Genomic DNA, 16,527 nt, shown 5'->3' with positions numbered 1-16,527 from the left:
CATTGCTGGATGTTTTGCAGAGAGTACAATTACACCATCGAGTGGCCCATTTCATCAGAAGTGACCTTTATTTTCAATTGGATTGCTCAAGAAGAGATGGCATTTCGTCTTCTTGGCTACATGTATAACGGTTCAGGAACAACAATCGAAGAAAAATCCAGGGAAGAGAGAACACGGGAGGCTCTCAAGATTGATAATGGGAAACAACTTTCTGGTGGTTCACAAATTTGGAAGGCAATACCACTTCTGCAAGAAGTTTACAAGGATAGCACGCACAAGGTCTTACATGTCGGCCTTGACACATATTCTATAACCTCCAAACTGTTAAAGGAGCCATATGATATAACTTCCACACTAGACAATTCCTGCAAGAATTTGATTGAAAAGGGTATTTTCCGGGTTGTCGCCATCAAATTTTCTTTACCTTACAAAGCGTAGTCATTCCCAATTATGCTCGTTCGAATGCACCAAACTATTTTGCCCCAAAATACCGTCATAGGTTACTATAGTCTCAATTAATGCACTTGTTCTGTTTGTTGGCACTCCAGGTCATCATACTTCAAAAAACAACAAGAGCTATTCAACTGAGAAAAGCTGAAGGCTTGCAAAATTACAGTCAATCATGGTGATCATTAATGCTGCCTCTATTGGGCTCTCTTGCGTCTACAAACTCAACAAGAACCCTGACATCAAGGTCGCCATCATAGAGCAGTTGGTGAGCCTTGGGGGTGGGATGTGGCTCGAAAGCCATTTGTTCTCAGCCATGATGGTGAGGACACCTGCACATCTCTTCTTCGACGAGATCGGTGTCCCCTACGACGAGGCAGAGGGATATGTGGTCATCAAGAACACAGTGTTGTTCACCTCGACCGTCATGAACGATGTGCTGAAGAAGCCCAACGTGAAGCTATTCAACGCGGTGATTGATAAGGAACTCATCATAAAGGAGGGGCGGGTGTTCGACATCATGACTAGCTGGGCCCTCATGTCCATAAACCACGATACACAGTCATGCATGGTGTCCAAGGTCGTGGTCAGCTCGTGGCCATGATGGACCCTTCGGCACCACCGGTATGAAGAGGCTCAAGAGCATTGACATGATTGTAACTGGCATGAAGGTCACTGGAGGGTGATAATAATGTCACCCCCACTTAACATTTTGAATACATTAGAGTTATCACACCAAACTGGTGAAAAAATTCCTTAACTATTCCATACCTGTAGAGCTGTCAGTCATACGGGAATTATACCACCAAGAGCTGGCTTACACCCGAGTCATCGCTCCAGGTCTTCTGGGCACATATAATTCCCAAGAATTTGCGGTCGAACAAAACGCCTTGGCTTCGAACACGGGCCTGTGCTGACCCCCACCAGAGAACTTTAGAATTGATATCTCAGTTGGAACTAGATAAATCAACATCTCTTCCAATAATACAAATATTTGTCAGTGCGATATTTTGGCTCTGTACCTCAACATTGGAATCTATATGACAGATCATTGGTTACAGTCAGATGTCTCTATGTTTATCACGACTAGGTAAAATGGTACCGGTTCATTACAACTACTTTTTGTCATGTTAATTGGAGCCAACTTTCCAACAACTTGTTTTTTTCTTGTGCATTTTTGGAAATTTGGTTGAGAAAGAGGGGAAGGTTTTGCATTATGGCTTTCTTTCCTGTTTAAATGAGCTAGAGCCCAATTGTTTCATGGTTCATTCTTCTTAGAACAATAGTGTATGCTAATCAATAATAACACATGGGGGCTGATTTTCTCATTCCTTATGTTCATAGTTGTCAGTCCTAGACGATTTTACAAGTATCTCATGCTTATATGTCTTTGTGGATACAAAAATAGATGGGAAACATCTAGTTGAGACAATCATGTATAAGTTCAAATCAAAAGATGGACTTGTAGGGACTATCCATTGTTCTATTTTCATCAATGCAACCTCGAGTGCATCATATCTTAAGGGCACTAAATATAAGCCACCAGATTTTTATTGGGCAAACTGACAAGCAAACTATCTTGAGGCCATGCACTATGAAGGTATCTTTATCCTCAAACCCTTTCTCATCATGGTTATGGCTCACCCAAAAACCCACAGTTATGGGTCAACCACACAAAACCCTTGCCACCGAAGTCCATTTTATAGGCCACACACTGTCAGCATCACAATTGCCCCACAAGCATTATAGGGTACCTTTATCCTTGGATATTTGTGCATCATAGTATGGGTCATCCACAAACCCATGGTTATGGGTCAACCACAGAAAACCCTTACCATCGAAGTCCATTTGTTAGGCTGCATACTGTCAGTATTATAGCTGGACCACAAGCATTACGTGATATCTCTATCCTCGGATTTTCATTCATCATGGTTTTGGGTTATCCACAAACCCATGATTATGGGTCAACCACACAAAACTCTTCTATTCATTGGCTCATATTCAACAAAAGCCTCTCATGAGGGAACTTGACACAATGGGGACCATTGTTTCCTAAGGGGAGAGGAATGATTTGAATGGAAAGTCGCATCCACCCATGGTATTTACCCATTGTATCTGCGTATGGTATTTATCCATGGTATTGTAACTCAAGAAGACTAAATAATCGGGCTCATTTCATAAATGGATAGATTGGTCTACCACAATGTAGTGATCAAAGGTTTCTTTCATTTAATAAATTATTTTCTTGAATGGGTATCTTCAGCGTTATTTATTGGAATGTATTGAGTTCATATTTTGAATATTGTTTGATTCATTTTTCGCTATCAATGTTCAAGTCTTCTAGATCTTAGCGCCCAAGATCCGGATCAACATATTTTGCTAATTATCTTTTTGCAGGAAGGCTTTTGCACCACCTCTCTCTTAGGGGAAAGTGAAAGATTATTCAATAGAGTGCCTAATACCCTCATGTAGATGATTATCTCTTTTCACTGGGCCAGATCATGTGATCCAACTCAACATAAGGGAAGATAAAGTTTATGACCTCTTAACAAATTTGCATGATGGGCCTTGTTGTGGACACTTTGCTGATAAAAGAACCTGATATAAAGTGCTTTGCATGGGTTATTTTTGGCCTACATTTTTCCAGGGTGCGAAGAAATATATACAAAGGTGTGATGATTTCCAACTGATGCACCAACTGATCCAAGCAGATGAAATGATGTTTCACACTCAGCTAGCCATCAAACCATTTAAAAAGTGGGCTCTTGACTTTTTAGGGCCTATAATCCCCCATATCGTTAGAATTCATACATTCTAGTTTGTATAGATTGTGTCACCAAGTGGGTCGAGGCCAAAGCACTTACCAAAGCTACCAACCAAGTTGTTTAAACTTTTCGATTTGAAGACATCTTTGTTCATTGTGGAGTGCTAAGAGAGATAGTTATAAATGGAGGACCACAATTCACCTCCTAGCTAATTGAAATTCTTGTTATGAAGTATAGAATTTGCCACATAATCACTTTACCTTAGCATTTGCAAGCCAATGGGAAAGTGGAGAGCACCAACAAAGTCATTGAAGGTATCCTTACTAAGACTGTGGCTAGTCACCATCAAAATTAGGCTATGTGGCTCCCAGAGGTGCTTTGGGCTTATAGAAATGCATGGAAAAACAACACGGTTTTTCTCCATATGTTCTTGTGTACGGTAAGAATCCTATGTAAGTTAAGACACTCAAGATTTCTCTTTAAGTGAATCTAGGTTTAAATGCAACACAAAAACACTATCTGAACCAACTTAATGAGTTGAATGAGATGCACTTGGTTGCCATTCAATGCAGTGATATTGTTAAACAACGACATGCTAAGTGGCATGATCGATTTATTAAAAGGAAGGTGTTTAAGAAAGGGGATTGGGCACTAATGTATGACCCTAGATTCAAGGATTTCAAGGGGAAGCTTCACACTAAGCAGCGATGTCCTTATTAGGTGGACACAATTTTCGTCTATGGGACTGTAAGGTTCATAACCATAGATGGATCAAAAAATCCTTTGTTTGCTAATGAACATTGTCTTCAGTTATATCATAAACCACTCTTTAAGGATTCATTTTCTATCATTGTCTCAAGTTTAGGTCTCGAGATTATTGGTGTAGGGGAATGTCTTCTCGTGTGACCAACTACATGATTTATATTTGGCTAAAAAAAACAGAAAAACAATTATAATGGTGAAAAGCCCTCTTGGGCATGGTTATAAAAAGTGTCAACTGAAAACTAGCTCGTTAGCGGTTGATTTCCTTTCCTTTTTTATACATAATTTTTCCTAATAGTTGTAATGAATTTTAATATTAACACCAGTTGCGGTTACACTTATCATTGTTACACTAGTCACAGTTACACTTATCATTGTTACACTAGTCACAGTTACAACTATTATTGTTATACTTGTTGCGGTTACACCTGTCACCGCTACACTAAATATGGTTACACTTGTTGCCATTACACCTATTGTCGTTACATATGATGATAACTATGATGAAATGGTTGGAAGACACAAAATATTCTCTGATGACGAAAAGAAGAATATGATCTCCCTGAGGAAGCCTAAATATAAGAGATCTTCCTAAGATTAAGAGGGACTCTAGATAAAGAGATGCTCCTTGGTTGAGAGGGAGGGCAGAGCTTGATTTTGATTGAAGAATGAATTTCAGAGGATATGTTGCTACATGAGAAGTAGGAAATGAATGTGTATGATTGAGGAATCTTCTATTAGAGATTCAGTTGATAGTCCTACTATGAAAAGTTGAGAAGCAACATCAAGTTGTTTGAAAGACCCCAGAGGTTTCTATTTGATTATGTACATATGAAATTATATTATTGATTGGGGTTGTCTTTGTACATGTGAATCTCTCGAAGGTTTTGATAGCATGCTAGTTACCAATTAGTTTAATTGGGAGAGATTGGTTATTCTTGATCTGCTGGAAATAGGAGTGTTGAGGCTTTGTGAGTGAAGCATTGTTTGGGAGGACATCTGGCTGACACTTTGTTTTGATGTCTAGGTCCTGAAGTTGGAAAGGGTGGTGTTGATTATAGAGCTCTATTTTTGGATACACAACTGGATCTTTGGATTGATGGGTAGAAAGTAAGTCTGGTGGTACCTAGAGAGGCTGAAAGTTTGAGTCCATTTTATTCCCACTTAGATAGGTTTCCCTGGTCAAGAATATAGTCTATGGCATTGTGGTGCCTAAATTGTTGAGATACCAATGGATAGATTTCCCTTGTCACGAATATAGTCCATGGCATTGTAGTGCCTAAAGTTCTTCATGGTACATATAATTGAGATCTTCCTTGTAATTGTATATGATGAATACCTTCCTAGTTAAGAGGGAGTGTTGGAAAATGTAACTAGAATCGGTCTTCATTAAATGTATTTGAGCCATCTTGTAATGTACTTGTCAAAAGAATAAAGAAAAGAATTATTATTATTATTATTGTGACTTATTAAAGCATGGGTTTCATGTTTGGGTCACCATGTTTTAGGTCAAAGTCCCCATTGAGGACTTATAGGATTTATTCCTAGTCAATAGAGTCATTGTACTTTTAAAGAGACCCTTCTTGGGATTTTGAATCATGTAAAAATGTTATGTTTGAGTCAAATCTAATTAATGTATCCTCCACACAAAGTCAGCCTAGAAGAGATCAAGTCGGTCTAAGGACATCAATTCGACATCCCTTGAAGCCTATAAATAGAAGCAAGTCGAATTTATTTGGAGTACACTCTCTCACACGAAAGTTCAATATCTCTTGAAGCTAGAAGAAGTGTGAAGTAGAAGAAGAAAGGTAAGGAAGTGTGAGTTGGGTGGAGTCTAAGGAGAAGAAGAAAAATGAAATTTTGGTGCCTCTCTCTCTTTTTTTCGTGCCCTAGTTTGGGAGATTGATGTCTTCCAATTTTTGCTGATGTCGGAAGCTACCTGATGTCGGAAAACACTGCATAGTAGAAGTTTCTAGAAGAGAGGTCGAAGATCAGGGAGGCTGACTTGGTGTGGAGGGAGGGAAGGTTTGGTCTATGTATAGGGTGAAGAGTCTCAAATAATACTATTGAAAGGAAGATAATTTTGACTTGGTTTTCCCCTCGAGGGGGGTTTTGCTCTAGCATAGTGCCTAGATCTAGTGTCCATTGTTTTATGTGTTTTCGCTTTGGTAATTGCTTGATGAACTGAAGAAAGAACATATAAAGAAAAACTTAATAAGAAGTCAAGAACGACACAAGTAATTATCAAGTATAAGAAAATAGTTTTTCCCTTCCGATTTTCTAAGTATAGTGAGGTGGCATTAAGTAATGACTATTATGACTTGGAATGCCACGCTGGACAAATTCTTTATGGGTTTCCTTTCACATCATTTCATCATTTACTTCCTTTACATGTTTTTAGTTGTAGTCCTTACACAAATCTACCGGAAATTTTCCATCTATTGCCATTTATGGCATACATCATAAACAACCTACCACATTCCTACCCAAATTCCTTTGAACTCAACAACCCTCCCCACTTGACTACATATTGTTCCTGCTACTACTATATCTGCACTTGAAATTTCAACCACGGGGGGAGATGCTATCAAACAAGAACTAGGCTCACTCAATTTATTGTGAAACCATCCAGAGGTTCATCAAATTATCCAGGATGCAAGTCAGCTAGTATACTTCGAGGAACTACAAGGGTATGATGATATTGTTTCCATTAAGTTTGGTCATAATTTGATTGAACAAGGGATTGGTAGTCATGGGGATGAGGATTACTGTTATAGAAGTTGTTTCTAGGGTGACTGGTTTGCAACACACAAGGATGAAATGGTTCAGTCGAAAAACATCAATCCCTATAGTGAAAACTAACTTCTTACAAGGGGATGAAAATGTAAGGAGTAAAAGCAGAGGGGTAGAAAGTATTTCCTTGCGACCCCCTAATCAGGCATTGTTTATTTTGTATAGAAATACATTGCCTATGAAAGCAAGTTGAAAGTGGTTTTCAATTATCATTTTCTATTTATATATCACCTTTGCTATCGACAACTTGTCAATCTTTTGCATTTCCTACTAGACCTAAAACATATGGCTAATGCAGTTCAATAGTCGAAGCATCTTGAGAGTTGTGTGACAAACCATAGGTTGATAAATCTCTTGGTTATTGACGCATTTGAAAAATAGGGAATAATGTGGTCATAATTTGTGACTCATGGCACAAGTTTGGAACAAGAGAGTGGTAGGGATGAGTCAATGGATGAAGGAGAAAGAAGGGTAGAAGAAAGTGGCCCATAGATGGTTGGATGGAGTGGAAAATATGATGTAGAGACAAAGGATCTTTGTGTCGACGCAGTCATCAAAGGCCTATACATTGATACACCAATAGAAGTGACCAACAAATGATTTAAGAGCTCAGAAGTTAAGGCTTGTACTATTGAAGAGGAAAATACACCACCACAGAGGAGGAGGTAAAAACAATGGTTAAAAGAGCCTATGGCTGGTTTTTTTTTTAGTAGAAGGACCAGATCCTCCGTAATAGTAAAAATAGCTCAAGCCTCTAAAACCCTAACTATTGTCGAGGAGCCAATGAAGTAAGTTATTGATTAGAAGAAGAAGCTTAAGAAGAAAAAGGCTGACAACTCTTTATCTGGTTAGCCTAAGACTGATCCTCTATCTAAATAAAATGATTATTTAAAAGAAGAAATTGCTAAACTTAAGAAACAACATGTAACCTTGAAAAATCAATCTCAAGGCAAGAAACCCTCAGGATTAGGAGCCCTATCTAAAGTTCTTAAATGATGGATACACCATCCTCCTCTTGTAAAACCATGAAATGGATAACCAAGGAGTCTGGGAATAAGTTAGGTGCAATTTGTGGAGATCTTCTTGGCGAGGCAAGATATGTGCAGTAGGGCATAAGAAAATTAGAACATGTCTTGGTGGGAGTATAAACAAATGAATGGAATTCCATTGATACACAAGAACTAGTGGTTCTTGATGAATAAAATTCAGTTGTAAGAGAAGTTGTTGATATTGAGGGGTAGAATAATAAAGAAGGAATGAAAGCTAAAACACAAGAACCTATCAATGATGTTGTTGTCACATGAGTAAAAACAACCGAGGTAGCACAAGCTGAGGAATATTAGATCATGATAGAAATCGTTGACGATCTTGCTGACACACAAGTACCAACAACTGAAGCGGTCTAGACTGGGGTGGAACAAACCGTGGTTGGTACAAAAGAAACTATTGGTGATTTTTTTGATGCACAAAACCAACAATTGAGGAAGGTCAATCTACAACAGAAGGATAAGAAACTCAACCTAAAAAACAAGAACTAATAGTTGAGGAAACCTACCCTGTAGTGAAGGAAGAGTCATTGCTTGATTTACAAAAAAATGATAGTTTTTTTTTACTCAAGTAATACGAGCCGAGGTAGTAAACTCCAATATTGATGATTTGGTTAATGGGAAGCAAGATTGGAGGTAGTTAGCCCTATCATTTTAGTGTGATGTGATTCCATTGAGTGAGCATAAAAGGATCATTCATGATCTAAGAGAGGCTTGGATAGAAAAACTTACATTTCATAGGCTTAGGTGGGAAGAACTTAGAGAAGAGAGAAGGAAGGAAAATCAACAACTAAAGTAGCTTAAGGGTGAAATCCAGGTGCTACAACATGAAAAGGATCAATTGCATGACCTTACACATGAGTTGTGGAGTTGCAGAGGACCTTCTCTGTCATATCCCCTATTTATTCATGAGCAATATGTTTTTTTTTTGGATGACAATGACAAAAGAGAAGAGGCCCTATGATTTGACCACCATTATGATATTTTTGGATACTTTTTCTTAGAGTAACATCGTGGTTGAACAACATTTAATGTGTGAATTATATATGCACAAGTTTGTCTATCTCAGAGAGAGGAAGTTTAAACTCTCACCATATGTTGGAGACATTCAACTATGAGAATTTACCTCATTTATCAATAACTAAGTAAGATGGAAATTGGCCCATGAGACTGCAATAGTTAATGAGTAGAAGAGGTTATGGATTAGAGGAGAGGAACCCTTTTTGCTGCAGTATCCAAGGCTTATGAAGGTTTTGAATTCTTAGATCCATGGAGTGAGCTATTATTGTGGACACTATTCGACAGGGAATCCTAAATCTTTGCTCTCGAACTATTGACCTATAAAAGGAATATGCTTCAGAGGGAAGTATACTTAGAGGGGAAACCTCTAATGAATGGCCAAACAAGAGAGACCCATATTGTTATCCTAATTTTATCCAAGCCCTCTCAAGAGTGCCCAATTATATCAATTATATTCGGAAATGTGGGTCTAATTAGATTGGCCTTAAACAATGGTCTCCTTTGATATGGCTCCCTATGGAAAAATATCAGTATTATTATAAGCTCAACCCAAGAGATATAAAAATTTGGTGGTTGGAGTAAATTGTTTCCAACAGATGCAGAGGTATTGTGGATGATACTACATTTTTTTATGATTTCACATAACTTCCTCTACAACACTCCCACTCTGAGGAATAATCAAATTGATTATTGGTATACAAGTGCACATACCATTGCCTTAGATGGGTGGAGACGTTGAGTTTAGGAATTGGCTTATATTATCATCGTTTTCATCATCTTTTTTATTATTTCACCCTTAATCGCCATGCCTTCTATATCTAATATCCCATATTTTAATTCATATATGAAAAATATTTATGTCACTCCAATCCAATAAGTTTTTCTTCCATTTGAAAGGAGAATATTTGTTTTGGGTGTTTTTAATGATAATACGTCGAGGAAATGTTTACAGGATGATCTAGCTAGCTTCAGATGTTGCTACTTCATCATCTTTAGGATGATGTTACTCCTAACTGACAAATTGATGTTACTCCACCTTATTCAAAATGTTTTTGTTTCAGGTTCTCAAAATGTTGCTACTTAGAAATCTTGCTTTGTTTTTACTCTATCATATCTAGATGTTATTTTGTCATGATGTTACTGCTAAATCTTTAATGCTACTTTGGGAAGCTATAATGTACATTGTTACCCAATATAATCAATGCATGATTCTATGTCAGTAGGGATCTCGTTCTCTTAACAATGTGGCTAGTTTGACCACTCTAGTTATGATTCCCCAACATCTTAGCTATTTGATGATCGACATATGCTTTGGAAGTAACTTGATTTGTAATTAGTTTGTTGTAATTTATCATTAAAGAACTCTCATTTGACTTTATTTGGGTATCTTTAGAATCAAAAGATTCTCAAGGTTATCCTTATTTTGATCTATTACTGGAATTGGATGTATAGAGAAATCTATAAAAAGGGGATCCCTTGCCCCGAGAGGGGTTGGCTAGCATTATTTTCTCTCATATTGTGCATTTGTTCCCTTTCAAGCGTTAACGCAATATTCAACAAGTTTATGGCTCATTTCATGAATTAGTTCATAATTTGTAAGCTTTGAATTTTCCTCTAGCTCCTTGCTAAGGAGGAAAGACCCTTGTCTATAGCGAGATTATTGCCACTGAACAAAATAGTGTAGCTTCTTGTTTATTTGCTTGTGTCTTGTAAGATAGATACTTGGGATTGGAATTGATTGTTGTTACTGTGCCTTTGTGTGATTAGCATATTGTTGTTACTCATGATATTTGTAAGGAGTTCTAAAATACAATTTTTGTCACTCCGTTGTAGCCATTATAGGTATTGACATTAATTGTTACCATTGTTATAGATTATTGTCGTCCATTGCTATAATAGAGTGTTGACTAAGTTGTTCCTATAAACTAATGATTATTGCTTGATGTTACTTGAATCCTGTTACTGATTATTGTTACAGGTTACTATTAAGTAGTGTTGTTACATGTAGCTGATACAGTTTGGTTATGTTGTCCTCTATCATTTTCCATCCTAGTATGATTAATGTAGTTATAGTAGTAACGCCTTAATTTCTTTGATTGGTTAAATTACCTAGGATTGGAAAATCATTGTTGTTTGATTGAGGTGATGAAAAGTTTCATTTAAGCAAGTGAGAAATTGATTGTGTTAGGAGATCAAATGTTATTTTCTTTCTACAAATATTGATTGAATGTCATTTTATTTTTGTAAAATAGTGATTGAATTTTGTTCTTTCCTTTCCAAGGGTGATTTAAATTCCACAAACTGAGTGAAACATGTTTTCCTTTTCATGTAAGTGAAATTTCAGTCATTGAGGATTCATTTCCATAATTGAATGAAGTGTTTTTTTAATTCATGCAAGTGTGAAACAATTTACGGTAAGGATTAGGCTTTGATTGAGGGTTGCATTCTTGTTGAGGAAGGCATAATAGGAGATAGTTTTTCAGGAAGTAGTTGATGTCAGTTACTGATTGTGGGTTACACATATTGTGTGTGATAGCCTTGAAATAAAATACTTAGGTAACTATTATTATTATTATACAATTTTAAGGTCACTGACAAGTCAACCACCAAATTGGTGTATGAGACCCCCTTGTTAGTGGGACAATGGACCCACTTTCACACAACAATTTTACTGTTAAGTCTATGAAGGCATACACACTCTACCCCCGTCTGGTTTTGAAATTGTGACCTCTTAGGAGGAAACGCATGATATTAACCATTAGACCCTATATGTTAATTGGATATATATTTTGTTTTTAACAATACAACAAAAATCTTCAACAAAGTCGATGTTTTCATGCTTTGTAGATTTTAAGCGGGCAACATTGAAGACATAGTCGAATAGATACCCTTGAAGAGTCCTTGGTTAGACTTCTCTTGAAGGTTGAATATCTTCGATAATAAAGGGTTTTGTTTCCAACTTTCTAGGCTTCCCTTTTACGTGACTATCATATAATAATCCAAGATCTCCCATGTTTAAATCCCTTATCTTGATATTTCGATCATGCCATGCCTTTTTATGTTGATTTTGAACTATATGGTGATGGAATGCATGCAATCAATGTTCTTCCAATCTATGCAGGTCGTAGAGACGTTTCTTAGCTTTTTCGATGTCGTACTTTAAAATAATAGACATCCTTTCTACAGTTGTTGAGAAGTGAAGCGAAATTATGGCTTCATGATCATATTGTAATTTAAATGGAGTATGCCTAATCGATCATTTGTAAGCAGTTCTATATGCCAAAAAAAACACTGGTACTTTGTCATCCCAGTCATCTTTGTCAATTCCACAATTTTTTATAGGCCCTTTATGCAAAGTTTTGTTTAATGACTCAACCACAACATTAACTTGTTGGTGATATGTTATTTTATGTCTATTTTCAATTATAAATTTTTGCAGCAACATTTTAATTATTGTTGGCATTATGACATAGGTTGGCACTATGGCACTGGTGTGGCACGGGTGTTGTCCTTGATGGAAATAGATCTCAGTTCAGGCTCTTAGAATGAAGGAAAAATATATATACGCAGGTTCACCTAGACTAAGACGCGTATACACGCGGGTTAGACATTACAAAGGTGCATATGCGTATACACGCACTTTCACGCAAGGAAAAGCGCGTACATGTTGGAGAACTTACTTTTGGTCCGTGGTATTTAATCCTTGGTAATTGAACCTATGGTTTTGGGCCATGCTATCTTGTCAGAAGTGTTGATCCCAAGTATTGGGTCCATGGTATTGTTTTGTTATGGTTTTGGACCGTGGTATTGTGAAAGGCCTAAGACTATAAAAGAGGAAGGAGATCATTTGGCAAAGGATCATCTGAAATATATTGAATATCTGATAAAGTGCTAGAACTGGAATACTGGTGATTGGGGTTATGGTGCAGATCTGGATCTGAATGAAGGAAGAACCTAAGCGCAAGGAGAAGGATAAGTTCTATTGATGGGTCAAAATCTTAAGGCTTGATTAATAGTGTCTTTGTATGATTTGATCTGTTACATGTGGCGCATGCTTGATCTATAAATCTGGTAATCTGGGTTAACTAATGTCTGAATGTTTGAAAAAGTGAATTATCCTTTATAGATCTGTACGCAGGTTCAGTGAAGCGAAGGTGCGTATACACGCTGGTTCTGTGAGTAAAAATAACGTATACGTAGGTTGGTCCAAACACAGAAGCGTATGCACGCAGGTTTCTGGTTATTGAAGTAGCGTACATCTCTTGAATTGTGTTCTCGCTGCTTCTGTTTATTGCTGCAGTGTTTTGAGTTCAGAATTGGTGTGTGGTCACTATTACTGTGTTCTGGGTATAGCTGTCAGAGAAGTGTCTAGTTGATTCAGTGTTAATTGGTGGAAAGGAGATTGTTTGATGCATATATTCTTGACGATTGATTGATGTTCATGGATCTAGTCTGAAAATTTATGAAACGTGGTCCCTGGAAGCAAAGAGAAGGTTGTAGCCTTCTGCAGGTAGTAGCCTGCGTACTAGTATCCCAGCTACTACAAGAGCTAAGGGAGTTGTAGCTCCCTTCCAGGAAAAGCTGGAGAACGAGAGAGGGTTGTAGCTCTCTGCAGGTAGCAGCCTGCATACTGGTAAAGGACTGCACCAATATAGAAACATTGTAAAAAGAAGTTTGTAATTAAAAGAAGATAGAGACGAATTACAGCAAGTGGTTTTCACCCACATTGGGTTTCCACCTTATATATTGTGTTCTTATGTGTGATTGTCTTCTGCTCTGTTTCACTATTTATGGTTACTGTTTATTTGATTCTGATACACAGATTAATGATCAACATCTGTAAGATAAATTAAATTATAAGTTTGCATGGTATATGCGGGTTTCCTTATCTGTAGTTGCGTATATACGCGGTTTTAACTAATTGAAGTAGCGTATATGATCTGGGTTGGAAAAAGAAAATAATTGACTTGATAACACTGATTCACCCCCTCCTCTCAGTATTATTTCCAACAATTGGTATCAGAGCAGGTCCTTTAGAAGAAGCTTGATCGCTTGAAGGAAGATCTATCATCATGAGTAACTACGAGAGAGAAGCATCAATCAGGCCACCAATTTTTGATGGGACCAACTTCATCTATTGGAAGGTAAGAGTCACAGCCTATCTTCAATCTCTTGGTACAAAAGTCTGGGATATCATAGATACAGGGTACACTTTTCCTTCAGCAACTCCTACAGATCCGGCTAGTAAGAAGCAATATGAAACAAATGCAAAGGTTGTCAATACTCTATTAGGATGTCTATCTCAATCAGAATTCGTCAAGGTTATGCAGTACAAATCCGCAAAAGAAATATGGGATAAGATCGTTCTGAGCTATGAAGGAGATGAACAGGTAAAACGAGCGAAACTTCAAACCTCAAAATTCAGTATGAAAATCTCAGAATGTACAATGATGAAAGTGTGGCTAACTATTTCCTACGTATAGATGAGAATGTTAATTGTATGAAAAACTTGGGTGAAGAAATAAAAGAGGTTGTTGTGGTTGAAAAGGTTCTAAGATCTTTTTCCTCTAAGTTTGAATCAAAAGTTTCTATAATAGAAGAAAAACAGAATCTACAAAACCTTACCATGTCACAACTGCACAGAATTCTAACTGCTTATGGAATGAGGAAAGGAGGACCATCAGACAGGAGAGAAGCAGAATTCAAGGCTTCAGGCAAAGGAGATTACTATGAGTCAGGACATATGTCAGAAGAAGAGGAAGAATCAAATTTTGTTAAGAACCTTCAACGGGGTGCTGGAAGATTCAGAGGTAAGTTACCTTTCAAATGCTTTGCTTGTGGAAGAGTCGGTCACTATGCTGCCAAGTGTCCTCATAAAGATAAGCTTGACAAAGGTAAGGAACCTGTTAGATGGAATAAGAAACAGAATGTAAATAAGAAAAGCTATTACACTCATGAAGACAGTGATGGACTTTCAAATAGTGATGAAGATGAACAAAGTAATAATTATAGACTTTTAATGGCTTTTGAAGATGATGATTTCATGGATGCTATAGATGAAGAAGGTCTTTATGAAGAGATTTCTAAACTCAAAATTTGTTTAGAAGAGAAAAATATGATTATTGATACTCTGCAATTTCAACTAGCTGAAAGGGAAAAACATCATGAAAAGTTAGAATGTGAAATTGTGGGACTTAGAAAAGAGATTGAGAAAACTAAAGCTCTTAATCTTAGATTTGTTAAAGGATCTGAAACGTTAGATGAGATTATCAAAGTGCAACATTCTCCACTAATCAAGACAGGTCTGGGATATAATGAAGAAACAACTCAAGCGCAGAAACCATCTACCTCCAAAAGTTATCTTGATGCAGCAAGGAGAAGTGAAAAAAGACCCAATGGAAATCACCAGGTAAATCAGGGACAATTTACCTCAAGAATGAACAAAGACTACCAGGTAAATCGGGGGCAATCTACTTTAAGGACAAACAAAAGCTACAACCAGCCACAGGTAAAACCTTCTCAATTTTCCTCAAGAATGGATGTCAATAGAAACTACAATCATTTGGCTGGTAGATTTGATAATCATAGGAGTTTCTTCAATGGCCAATGTTTCTCTTGTCATAACTTTGGTCACAAAGCAGCTCAATGTGTTGCCTATAAGACAATCATGACTAGAGAAGCTCAAAAACAGAGGAGTATGACTGGGATCATGAAAAGAACCTACAATAACTTTTCTACTCTTGAAAATGAAATAGAATGTTCTATTTGTAACAATTTTGGTCATGAAGATTCTGAATGCAGGAGCAGGTTTCGGCAGACAACTCAGAAGGAGCAAGCCTCAAGTGCCAAAACATGGAGAATGAAGGAACCACAACCAGAGAGATGTGGTATAGCTTTATATGTGGAAGGGCAAGAAAATCAATGGTACATCGACAGTGGATGTTCGAAACATATGACGGGTGATAAAGAAAAACTTCAGTCATATAGTGCCTTAGAGAAGGAGAAGAAGGTCTCTTTTAGAAATGACACCCTTGCACTCATAAAAGGTAAAGGTTCTGTTCAGTTAAAGGAAAAGGTCAAAGCTGGAAATGTCATGTATGTTGATGGCTTAAAGCATAATCTATTGAGTGTCAGTCAGACATGCGATCAAGGAACTGAGGTAATCTTTTTTATCAAATGGATGTAGTGTTCGTGATCTTGATACAGGAAAAACAGTGATCAAAGGCATAAGAACTCCAAATAATTTATACATATTCAAAGAAGGACAACATCAATGCTATCTAAGCAAGAATGATGAACACTGGCTATGGCACAGAAGATTGGGGCATCTAAGCTTCTCACAGATAAGGAAAGCATGCAAATACCAGGCAGTTCGTGGTCTTCCAGACATCAAAATTCCAAACAATACAATATGCAAATCATGTCAGTTTGGTAAGCAAACCATAACTAACTTCCCTGAGAAGGAAGGATCAGCTAGCAGGCCGCTTGAACTTGTCCATACTGATGTATGTGGTCCATCTAGGAAAAGGTCACCTTGAGGAGAAGAATACTTTATATTATTCATTGACAACTTTTCCAGGATGTGTTGGACAGGACTTATGAAGCACAAAGACGAAGCCTTCGAAAAATTCAAATATTTCAAAGCCTTGGTTGAAAACGAATCAGATCACAAAATTAAATGCCTCAGGTCTGAC

General features: G+C 37.3%; 1 pseudogene; it reads left to right on the top strand.

The window, feature by feature from the left end:
• The first annotated feature begins 622 nt into the window (after positions 1 to 622).
• LOC149221390 (thiamine thiazole synthase, chloroplastic pseudogene) lies at positions 623 to 1,051 on the top strand (annotated as a pseudogene).
• Positions 1,052 to 16,527: the final 15,476 nt, after the last annotated feature.

The sequence above is a fragment of the Pinus tabuliformis genome, chromosome Q (assembly GCF_031772625.1).
Source record: "Pinus tabuliformis cultivar Carrire ecotype Pingquan chromosome Q, CPIR1, whole genome shotgun sequence".
Classification (NCBI taxonomy): domain Eukaryota; kingdom Viridiplantae; phylum Streptophyta; class Pinopsida; order Pinales; family Pinaceae; genus Pinus; species Pinus tabuliformis.
This window is presented reverse-complemented; position numbering and strand designations above follow the sequence as displayed.